The following is a 12,566-nucleotide window of genomic DNA, read 5'->3' on the forward strand; positions in this document are numbered from 1 at the left end:
TACCACCTCACACCAGTCAGAATGGCTAAAATGAACAACACAGGAAACACCAGGTGTCGGCGAGGATGTGGAGAAAGGGGGACCCTTCTTGCACTGCTGGTGGGAATGCAAATTGGTACAGCCACTCTGGAGGACAGTACGGAGGATCCTCAAAAAAAACTAAAAACAGAACTACCCTATAATCCAGCATTTGCACTCTTAGGTATTTACCCAAAGGACACAAAAATACAGATTCGAGGGGTACATGTACCCCAATTTTTATAGCAGCATTATCAATAATAGCCAAACTGTGGAGAGAACCCAAATGGTCAATGAATTATAAATGGATACAGAAGAGGCTGTATATGCTAAGCAAAATAAGTCAGTCAGAGAAAGACAAATACCATATGATTTCACTCACATGGATTACTTAAGAAACAAAATAGATGAACATAAGGGGGTAAGAGGAGAGACAGAAACAAACCACAAGAGACTCTTTTTTTAACGTTTATTTATTTATTTTGAGAGAGAGGGAGAGCATGTACAGGGGAGGAGAAGAGAGAGAGGGAGAGGCAGAGAGAATCCCAAGCAGGCTTAATGCGTGTCTCGAACTCACAAACCGTGAGATCATGACGTGAGCTGAAACCAAGGGCCGGACGCTTAACCAACTGAGCCTCCCAGATGCCCCACCACAAGATACTGTTAATGACAGAGAACAAACTGAGGGTTGATGGAGGGAGGTGGGTGGAAGATGGGCTAGATAGGTGACGGATATTAAGGAGGGGACTCGTTGTGATGAGCACTGGGTGTTGTAAATGATGAATCACTGAATTCTACTCCTGAAACCAATATTGCACTGTGTATTAACTAAAATTTAAATTAAAAACTTAAAAGAACTTCAAAATTTATACCATACCAACTAAAACTTAATCAAATGACTACTTTCCTAGTGCAAGAAAGATTAGGAAATGTAGTGTGTTAGCTCATCATAGTAGAAAATACTCTGATAATTATGAATCATAAGATAATATTTCCCTTAAAAATATAGTAAGATCCTAAAATGGACTCTTAACTATAGAGAACAAACTGATGGTTACCAGAGGAGAGGTGGGTGGGAGGATGGATGAAATGGGTGATGGGAATTAAGGAGGGTGCTTGTCCTGATGAGCACTGAGTAATGTATAGAATTGGTTAATCACTGTATTGTACACCTGAAAATAATATAAATATAGTAAAATCCTGAAAAAACTCAGCTACATAGACCATCTACACATTCAAATTCCCATTAATTTAGAAAACAATTTTAAGGAACACAGCTGGGGGCGGGGAGGGGCATGTTCCCTTTCCCAGCTCTCCAAAGGCTAGATACCTTTTCATGAAGTTATATTAAGCAGTAACAGCAATAGCTTTATGTGCAAACATCTCAAATATGAAGTAAGTGGCATTTAGAGCCCAAGAATTCCTAATCACTACTGCTCCTTAGCTTTCTTCCAGACCAATACTAATCAGTTAAGAGTAGTTCTCTGAGCCTGAATGTATCACCTTAAGAGAGATCTGGCATGCATGTTTCAGCTTGACTTTATGTCATAATGGTATGATCTCTTGGGTGAGGGTCCAGGGAAAGGAGGCACCAAATCATCAATTTAACTCTGGTGCCCAACCGCCTCCTTTTACATTTAAGTAGTTTCCATGTCTTTATTCAACTTTTTCTCCTCTAGAGGGGGGAAGAAAAGCCCTTTCATTCATCTTATATTGTAAGCACATGGAAAACGCTGAATTCAATTCTAATTCTACATTTATCAAGCAACCTTCTATCGGTGATTTCTGTCTTCACCAGCAGAGTCCTGTCAACAAGTATTTTAATTTGCTAAAGATTGAATTAACCAGTTGCATGATTGCATGTGAGTGAAGCAATAAATTTGAATTTTTTATACTTCTCTTGCTCCTGAGAAACCAAGAGAAACCATCTAAGGTAAATGAGAGGCACAGTCTGCCTCTTTCTGTCCTTAGAAGAAATGGTTGAAAACAGGTCTACTAATGCTTCTACCCTTTCCCAGTCAATGTGTCAGGGTAGCAGATCGTTTAGAAATTAGGGGCAGAAGCCCCAACTAGTAATAGAGGCCCATTTGCCTGAAGCATGCCCTTGCTTATAGGTCTGGAAACCAAGTGAATTGACAGAAGGGGATGGGGTCCAACAAGGGAAATAGATGAGAACCCCAACTCCAACATGTAAACCAGAAATAGCAGCATGTAGTAGAGTATTTGTTTCCACTGTGATGGCTTTAAAACATGTCTGCAGGGGTGCCTGGGTGGCGCAGTCGGTTAAGCGTCCGACTTCAGTCAGGTCACGATCTCGCGGTCCGTGAGTTCGAGCCCCGCGTCGGGCTCTGGGCTGATGGCTCAGAGCCTGGAGCCTGTTTCCGATTCTGTGTCTCCCTCTCTCTCTGCCCCTCCCCCGTTCATGCTCTGTCTCTCTGTCCCAAAAATAAAATAAAATAAACGTTGAAAAAAAAATTTAAAGAAAAAAAAAAACATGTCTGCAAATTCTTTGATACATTTCCTATTGAGGAGTGAGGGACTAAGTCCCCTTCCTTGAATCTGGGTCAGTCTTAGGGACTTGCTTTTAACTAAAAGAATGCATCAGAAGTATCATGGCATAACTTCCAAGTCTAGTTTAGGAAAGGCCCATGCCTAATTCTCAGGATACTCACCCTTGGAGCCCTGAGCTGCCATATAAGATGACCAACTACCCAGGAGCTGCCCTGTTGTGGGAAAAGCCGGGCAATATGGAGAGTCCACAGGTTGGTGTTCTGGTTCATAGTCCCAACCAGTCAATAACCCGCCTGTAAGTGAACTCCAACATCTGAATCACCCTAACTGGGGTCCAGAGATTAGCCATCATCATTTCCCCGTCTAAATTCCTTACCCATGGAATCTATGAGTGTCATAGAATGGCTCTTCTATAGCACACAGTTTTGGGGTGGTTTTTGCCTAGCAATAGTAGTCAGAACACCAATGCTATTGAATCACTGAAAATCTGGTTGAACCACATACTGGTAAAGCACTGATGTTTATATGCGGGTCTGCCGAAAGCTGGGTGGTTGCCACCATTGAGGCTGCATGGCATGGTGCTATGAACATGAGCTATCGAGTTAAATCTCCGCTCTGCTTCCTAAATCTCTGTTTCACGATCTATTAAACAGAAATGGTAATTCCTATCTTGCAGAGTTCCTATGCGGATTAGAGTTGATGTGTATAAAACATTCAGCACAGTGCCTAGCAAAGACCCAGAATCGATTAAAAAAAAAAGTTTAAAATAGCAATACTATTTTATGTTTTTATGTTTCCTGTCATTTCACTTAGAATGAAGCTTTATTCTCTTGTGAGTGATCTTATTTTATAAAGCCAACTCACCATACACAGCTAAGTTGGACAGACAAACCTATAAAGAAGGTTTGGGTTAAATGATAAATATAATTAGAAAATGAGAGTGCCATGTGAAAACAAATACAGGGTTATTTAGTGCCTTTAGCTAGAAATCAGCATGTCATATAAAACTGCCATGTGGAAGAGTGAATGAACCATAATCATCAAAACGACTGAGAATTAAGAAAGAAAATTAATTCCCAAAGGAAATCACTGTAGATCTCATTAGTTCAGGGATAACCTACCTTAGGACTTTAATTAAAAATAATATTTATTCCAAATAAATGAGTGCTGACAGGTTTCTGCAGAATCCACAATCTTGGTTATGCTAAATCTTCTTATATTAAGGCAGACATCATTAATCTCATTTGAGATGCCCTCCAGTCGGACAGCTCTTACAGCACTGGGGCAATTTCTTGCAGCAGCCTTTTTATCTTCACAAAGGAGTTATAACTCATGCAGATACCTAATGCAAAAAGGTCTAGGCAATTAGAGACATCACTCTGAGATCCACACTGGCATTTTATCACGTTAGAAAGCATCTCATAATGAGTTTGTTTTCAAATGGAAGCCAATATCTCAACACTACCATCAAATTAACAGTGGTTATTTTATTATTTTATTTACTGTTACCATTCTTGCTTCCAGAAAAGCATCAGGTGTTCTATGAAAATTCATAAAATACAGCAAGATAAAAGAGAAATTTTAACAATTCAATGAAGAAAATAGAGCAAAAGAGATAATGAGAGTGGAAAAGGTAGGAAGAAGTTGGAAGAAATCACGTTAATATCCAAAATGCCTACCATAAAGTTTTATGAAGGTATGCACTTTCAAGCTGCCAGCTCATTGTTGGCTTTTATTTCAAGTCGTGTTTAATGATTAATTTTAAGAATTTTGTGTTGTACCTATTCTGATTATTTTTGTAGAAATTACTAATAGACGTATGCACTGGGTTGCACAGTGTTTCCCCGAAATGCGCGTCCACTTCAAACCTGTGGTGCCCTTTTGGGAAATAGGCTCCTTGCAGATGTAATCAAGTTAAAATGAGGTCATTCTGGCTTAGTTTCGATCCTAAATCCAGTGACTGGTGTCCTTGTAAGGAGAGAGAGATTTGGATCCAGATACAGGGGAGAAGGCCATGTAATGGCAGAGGCAGAAATCGATGCAATACAGGGATAAGCCAAGGAACACTGAGCACTGTCAACCAGGAGGAAAGAGGCAAGGAAGGACTCTTCCCTAGAGCCTTTAGATGGAACATGGCCCTGCTGACAGCTTGACTTCTAACCTCCAGAACCGTAAGAGAATACATTTCTATTGTTTAAGCCAACCAGTTTGCTGTTAGTCTGTTATGAGAGCCCTAAGAAACTAGTAACAGTGCTTAAATATTTTTCCCCTAAGAACCTAGGATACATGCCCAGTGTGAATATTAAGGCCTGAAAGGAAAAAAAAAATGAAGTAAAAGAAACAAAATTCTAACCATGCTGCCTAGTAAGCTTTTTGTTTAAAACCTATGGCTCTCCTATACACCCTGGCTAGCGACAGAACAAATGTAAGTAAACAAGTGACAAATACTAAGAGGGAAAAGAGATCTTGGAAGCCTCCAATCCCATTTAGTTTAACAGATTCTTTTTATGTGGATAAATGGGCTTTTGAAATTGTAATACCTACATTGTTAGATTCTAATTTTTCCAAAGCCATCCAGGGAGGATAGACTTCAAAAAAGGGAAAATTGGAATACAAGTAAATAGTGCACAGGCAAGATGATTTCAGGACCACTTTAAGACTGCACAGAATTAGAGGGGCACCTGGGTGGCTCAGTCAGTTGAGCGTCCGACTTCGGCTCAGGTCATGATCTCTCAGTCTGTGAGTTCGAGCCCCGCGTCGGGCTCTGGGCTGATGGCTCAGAGCCTGGAGCCTGCTTCACATTCTGTGTCTCCCTCTCTCTCTGCCCCTTCCCTGCTCACGCTCTGTCTCTCTCTGTCTCAAAAATAAATAAAAACTTAAAAAAATATATTTAAAAAAATAAAAAATTAAAAAAAATTTTTAAAAAGACTGCACAGGGGGCGCCTGGGTGGCGCAGTCGGTTAAGCGTCCGACTTCAGCCAGGTCACGATCTCGCGGTCCGGGAGTTCGAGCCCCGCGTCAGGCTCTGGGCTGATGGCTCAGAGCCTGGAGCCTGTTTCCGATTCTGTGTCTCCCTCTCTCTCTGCCCCTCCCCCGTTCATGCTCTGTCTCTCTCTGTCCCAAAAAATAAATAAATGTTGAAAAAAAAAATTTAAAAAGACTGCACAGAATTAGAAAGTTAATATAATACCCAGAACCTGATAACTTTATGCTGGACTTTTGCAAACCAGACGAAAATATTAGTTTGTAATCTAAAGATCCTGCAGAAATGAAACTACTGCCTCATGGCCCTGGTATTTTAAGATATGGATAGCCAGCGATGTGGTGGTGACTGGTGTCCACTCACAAAGGCCTTTTGTGAGGAGTCAGGACACTTAGCTCTCACAGCACAAGACTTGCTGTCAACACAGTTCTGAGTTACGTTCAGAAGACGATATGTGGATGTTACCGGGCTGGGTATCCTTTCATGCCATGAAAACTCACACTCTCCGTAACTAGATCACAGACTCAAAGCCTGCGGGCCAGATCCAGTCCACAGGCTTGTTCTGTTTGTCTTGCTCAGGTATTTTGTTTTTAATTAATGGCTAGCTTTTAAAAATTGGGAGATTCCATATGAAATTCCATATCACCAGTGGGCATGAATTTCTGCAAGGCAATCATCTGGAGCTGAATAGCAATTTCCCCCTTGGTTGGGGGGCAAGCCCCCCAGTGCCCCACTGTGCACCCCTCCAGGAGCCCGTGGCCCTACAGCACAGGGTTAAGAGTGCGGGTTCTCGGTCCAGACTCCTGGATGTGTGACCTTGAGCAAGTGATTTCTACTCTGTGACCCTCAGCTTCCTCTCATGTCAAGTGGGTGTAATAACAGTGTCCATCCCATTAGATGGTTCAGGGGACTGAGGGAGTTAAAACACGTAAAGCACTTTGAGTGTGCCTGACACAATAGTGTTTGTTGTTACTTTGATTATTAATTCTTACCATCTTACCTATCCCACTTCCCTCATTTTTATTCCTTGCCTGGCCTTTATTGTTGTGTTCTTGACTCCAGTTCCAGGTCATAGCCTTGCCATCATCTGGAGGGAAAGGAGACAGTCTACCATGTGCCAGCAAAGATTTGCGTGGTGTATTAATAAGAGCCCAGAGTCTACAGTCAGACAAGCTGGCTTTCAATCCCAGCTCTACTTCCTAGCAATATGTCCTTAGACAGATTACTTAGCTCTCTAAAGCCTGTGTTTACTTACTTCTAGAAAAATAGCAATGGGAGATATGAATGAAGGGGAAACTAGGTATGACTTGGAGGCACTTATTAACCCCCTGACGCCACTTTATCTTATTATCCCAAAATATACGCAGGGGATAGTATTAAAACTTGCATGGCCTTGAAATTAAAAACAACTCTTCTAAGATGGAAGCACATTTTTTCCCCTACCATTTCAAATAGTAGAAGTATCTAAGCATAAGACAAACGGATGAAGGCATTTCAAGTTCTTGATGTTTTCCAAAGTAATTCCCTTAACCCCTGGACAGACTTCTCAAATCATTGCCTTCATAGTGAGACATCCACCCACAGCTTGAATTCTCTCCAAATCTTATCAAAGATTTAAAAATAACTTTTAAAATAGCACTTTAGACAGTCACATTAAACAGTTCCTGAGAACAGATGACCTCAACAGTATTTCTTAAAGAATACTTTCTACTATTCAACTTGTTTTAGGCTCTATGATTCTAAAATTTTTCATTTTTTAGAAAAAGCAGCAATGTGTTTCTTCTACACACAAAAGAAATAGAGACAGTCACAAACATCAAAGTGTTGACTCAATAGAAAAATCCTTATAAAATTATTTCCTGTAGAGAAAAGTTTCCCAAATCTCAATGATGATAAGATTAAAAAGAGCTGAATGTTAAACTGATTTTTAAAATGAATCAAGACATGCACAAAAATGATCATATCAGCTTTATTCTTAAAAGCCAAAAAATGAAAGGAAGGAAGGAAGGTAGTAAGGAAGGAAGGAAAAGGAAGAAAGAAATGAAGGAAGGAAGAAAGAAAAGGAACAAAACTTGATCAACAGTAGATGAGTAACTTGTAAATGCGTACAATAAAATACTTCACAGCAATGAAAAAGAATAAAGTACTGCTATATGTAACGACATGAATGACTTGCAGACATGATGTTAAGCAAAAGAAACAAATCTCAGAATACTGGTTACCTTTGAGAGAGATTGACTGGGAGGGATCATGAGGGAATTTCTGGGGTATTGGAAATGTCTTATATCCTCAACTGAGCTGTGTTTTCATTGTTTTATTTGTATGTAAAAATTTATTGAGCTGTATACTTAAGATTAGTGAACTTTGGGGCACCTGGGTGGCTCAGTCAGTTAAGTGTCCGACTTCGGCTCAGGTCATGATCTCACATTCCGTGAGTTGGAGCCCTGCATGGGGCTCTGGGCTGACAGGTCAGAGCCTGGAGCCTGCTTCACAAAAGGCCTCTCCATCTCTCTCTGCCTCTCCCCCTCTCACACTTTGTCTGTCTCTCTCTCTCAAAAATAAATTATAAACATTAAAAATTTTTAAAAGATTAGTGTGCTTTATCACATTTAAATTATACCTCAATTAAAAGTAAACTTAAAAAATGAATCAGGTTTTGGATGTGGATGTTTATCAACTACATATGGATCCATTAAGGGCTCTGTAGAAAGTTGGAGTTTTGTCACTACAAATAAAAATTAATATAACATATTTGTATTTTACATTGTCATTAAAATTGTCCTTGGAGTAATAGTCTTGGTTTTATTCATTAAATAATATTTTTGTTGTTTGTTTTTCAGGAAAACCTCTTCATGTACTTAAACCAAACAATCTACATCAAAGTTTGAACGATCTTGGAAGCCTCATGTTTATGTACTTCCATACTATTGAGTCCTTTTTTGTTTGAGAGCTGGCTATGGGGGTAGTGAGAAGAAAATGACCTTGAAATTGTTAGATCAGTACTGGAATCCTTAGGGGGGAAGCAAATCACTCCTCCTTTCTGAATTTCTGTGTTCTTACCTGCAAAATGGAGACGATGCCTCCCTCATAGGGTTATTGAAAGAGTCCATCGAGAGAAAGTTTGTAAAACTCTTGGTACACACTTTTTAAATGGAAACTACTGCTAAATGAAAGAGAGCATTTATCTCTTTGTTTTAAAAAGATCACGACACACAGTCCCAAGTAGCCAAGCCTCAAAGATTTACCTCCGAGAAATGTAGGAAAAGCCAAAACTTTTGCCCACATATATTAACAATAGTATAATCTCTGGCTCAGCCCTGAGCCTACAGTGGGTCTTCACTTCCTCCACAGCCTTTTCTAATATCTCCTTCCTCTCTGGCCTTCCATTACTAAAACAAAACATTCCTTTGCTTCTCTCCTAGGAGCTTCCTGTCTACCACCTGAATGTTAGTCCAACTCCAGGGCCCGGAGCCTCTGCTTCTGCCCCCAAGAGGCTGCCTGAAGCATGTCTCCACCAAGGCAGATAGTAGTTACCAATACTCCAGAAAGTGACATCTTCTTTACATTTTTTTCCAATAAAATAACTCAATTACAGTTTGTGAAAAATAAACAGCCAGCCATGAATGAATGTACACGTCCACAGAAATGGAAAATAAATGTAACTGAAAAAGTCTGCTGCTTGTTTATAGTTCAGTGTGAATAAAACTCCAGCCCTAGGCTCAGTAGCAGGCACCAAAAAGAAGTGAACATTGGAAAATTCTTTCTGTAAACTCAAACTTGCTTTGGATTTTTATGGCACTGGAGGATAAATGTGAGTGTTATTTCTCACAGAGATGGTCCTATTGGCATTTAGGGCAAGACAATTCTTCCCTGTACTGTATTGCGCGGCACATGGTGAGGTGCTCAGTGGCCTTGGCTCCAGCCAGTGAGGGGAATAAAGACGCCTTCAGGGAGGCAGCATGGTTGAAAACCAACTACAGCTTGGCATTGTCTCCCTGGGGGTGGGGGATGTTACTGCCAATGAAATGGGAACTCAGAATGTAAAGTAAGTTTAGTTGCAGGAAAATACATAATTTTTTTTGTTTGAGAGGGACAGCGCACAGAAGGTGGGGGGGAGCAGTGGGGGGGGGGGGAGAGCCCATAAGTTTGTGGATGGAGCTTGGTACTCATTAACTCCTGTCTGGTGGAAGGAATTCAGGCTTGGGTGTGGGGCTGCCATGGGCAAATGTGTAACACCTAAGGGGACACCAAGCATATCACACGCACTGCAGATTTGTGTATTTATTAAACAATGTTACCGTCAGTAAAGGTACCTTGAGAGAGAGGCAGCTGTTCCCAATTTGGACAATGATGCCATACTGACTAGAGTTGGCCCTGACAGGGAGTTTGAAGACCTTGGGATCTATGCTCTTATTAGATGTCACGTCATTGCTATGCACCATTCCCCCATCTACCATAAGAGGACAATGTAAACCTATCAGAGGCTGGTAAGACAGCTAACTGAAAAGAAGAGAAACGCTAAGAACAAAATTAATCCCATCTTTTAGAGAAAACGTATTCATGACACAATTTTCAATTTAAAAACAGAAATTTGGAAAAATAAAAATCCAGGGGTTAGGACAGAGGTTTCCAAACTATCTCAGTCCATGAGCCCTTAGTGCCTCAGAGCTGTTTGGAAATACCAAACAATTCTGTTTACTATGTAGTAAGGTCCAAACAACTTAAGTCCTAAAAACTCAGGAGCATTTTTAAAAATAATGCACATAGGGACGTCTGAGTGGCTCAGTTCGTTGAGCATCTGACTTCGGCTCGGGTCATGATCTCACAGCTTGTGTCGGTTGGAGCCCTGTGTCGTGGTCTGGGCTGACAGCTCAAAGCCTGGAGCCTGCTTCAGGTTCTGTGTCTCCCTCTCTCTCCACCCCTCCCCACTTGCCCTCTATCTGTCTTTCTCAAAAATAAATAAACATTAAAAATTAAAAAAAAAATAATGCACATAAATTGAAAGAAAAATAATTTTATGTCATTTTTTAGTAATCATACTTACTAACAGATGTGTTCTACTCTAGCACAACTCGCCTTCTCAAACTTTGGAAGCAGAGTAAACTCTGCCACCGGCAATTCCTGTTCCACATGGATTTCCATGGGGTACCTCCTTTTTATCATAGCAATTTTTAAAAACCTAGCTTTCCAAAGATACGCATCATCTAAAGGAATATAGCACAATCTAATATTGAAATGTGAACTATTTCAAGTACTAGTTTGTGCAATGTCCAAAAGATGTCAAGTTTCTCAAAATTTAAAGTGTCTCATGATGCCCCCTGTGAATTTGCTGTAACATCTCATTCCTGGAACACAGCTGAAGACAAATGGATTAGGACAATGAAATCCTAGATACATTGAAAGTAACTGCGGTAAAGGTGTTTATAATGGCCTACCACCGATGGCTCTGGTGATCTATGATTAAGTCTGAAAGTCCAGCACTCAAGAGCCTGTTTATTTCTTCTTGGGCACTTGAGATAATGTCTTTGAAAGTGTTTTAAAAATTCTGAAGTGCTGTAACAATGGTAATTGCAGAATTAGCTGCTGAAAGAGCTGTCTACTAGAATGTAAGCTCCAAGAGACCAGGGAGTTTTGCATCCTCAATGCCTAGAACAGTGCCTGGTATATAATTGGTCCTTAATAAATAGTTGATGAATTAATGGATAAAAGAAAAGAGGACTCATTGACATTTTGACTCTTGGTGTTTTTAATAGCGTTGTAAGGTTAGTGTTGGTCTTACGCTTTTCTCTGTATTTTCTCAATTCAGTTAGTGATCTTCCTAATGAAACATAAGTTGAGGTGTGGTTAAAGATTATGTATGTACATAGAAGTGCTCAGCAAATGATTGATTTTTTATAGGGAGGCAAAGTAGGGTGGTGGCAAGGATATAAGCTTTGGGGTTGGACTAATCTGGATTTGAACTGACTGGACATTCACCAGATTTCTATGGGTCTCAGCTTTTTCGCATGTAATATGGGTATAAACATCTTAGCATATAGGATTGCTGTAGGGCTTAAATGAGAAAATGTATGTAAAGAACTTAATGAAGTGCCTGGAACATAGGACGTATAGATAGGAGCTATTATCCCAAAACATAATTTTCACTTTACTTAGCTCATCTCATTCCTCTGAAGGTAAATTTCAGGACATATGAATAGATCGTATGTTATATATACCAGACTACCTCATGTTACATACACATGCTACCTCAGGACCTTTGCGTTGGCCTGGAGTGTTTTTCTGATAGATGTCCATTTTCTTCCACTGAGTCTTCTCAGATTTACCTTCTCGATGAGTCCTACACAGAATTTCCATTCATAATTCACAAGTCCATCCCCTTACACCTATCACCTTTTAACATACTACTTTCTATGCCATTTATTTTTATTCCGCTCTTACAAGAATATAAATTCCAGGACAGATTTTTGTCTGTTTTGTTCTCCAATACCTTAGTGTCTAGATCAGTGCCTAACACAAGGTAGGCCCTCAATAAATATTTATAAAAATTGAATTGTTGGTTTAAATATATTTCCACTGAATCTTATGCTTTTTAGTTTGGACCCACTATTTAGTTTGTCAGTATGATCCTGAGAAATTATTACCTGCTTTCATCCTGCATCTTTCAGTGTGACCAATCACCCACATTTCATGCGACCAGCCACACGAGGGAAAGTGCCAGGAATCCATCCCTGTTCAATAACTAGCTGTGTGAATCTTGGCGATTTACTTAGCCTGTTTCTTGGTTGCCTCACTTATAACTGAATATAAAAACCATCTCTACTCTACAAAAATCTTGTGAGGATTCAATGAGTTAATGCACATGAAGTGCTTACAATTAGCTATTGTGATTCTATTTATAGTCACATCTAGGCCCCTCTCCCCTGTAATCCTGCTCGAGCCTCTACTGCTCCCTGTTGGGAAATTCATCCTCTCGTACTTCTTTCATTTCCCATATCTCACACATCAGGTCTGAAACTATGAGATCTCTTCAGCTTCAACTCTTCTCCATTATTAT

The sequence above is a fragment of the Lynx canadensis genome, chromosome C2 (assembly GCF_007474595.2).
Source record: "Lynx canadensis isolate LIC74 chromosome C2, mLynCan4.pri.v2, whole genome shotgun sequence".
NCBI classification, from domain to species: Eukaryota; Metazoa; Chordata; class Mammalia; order Carnivora; family Felidae; genus Lynx; species Lynx canadensis.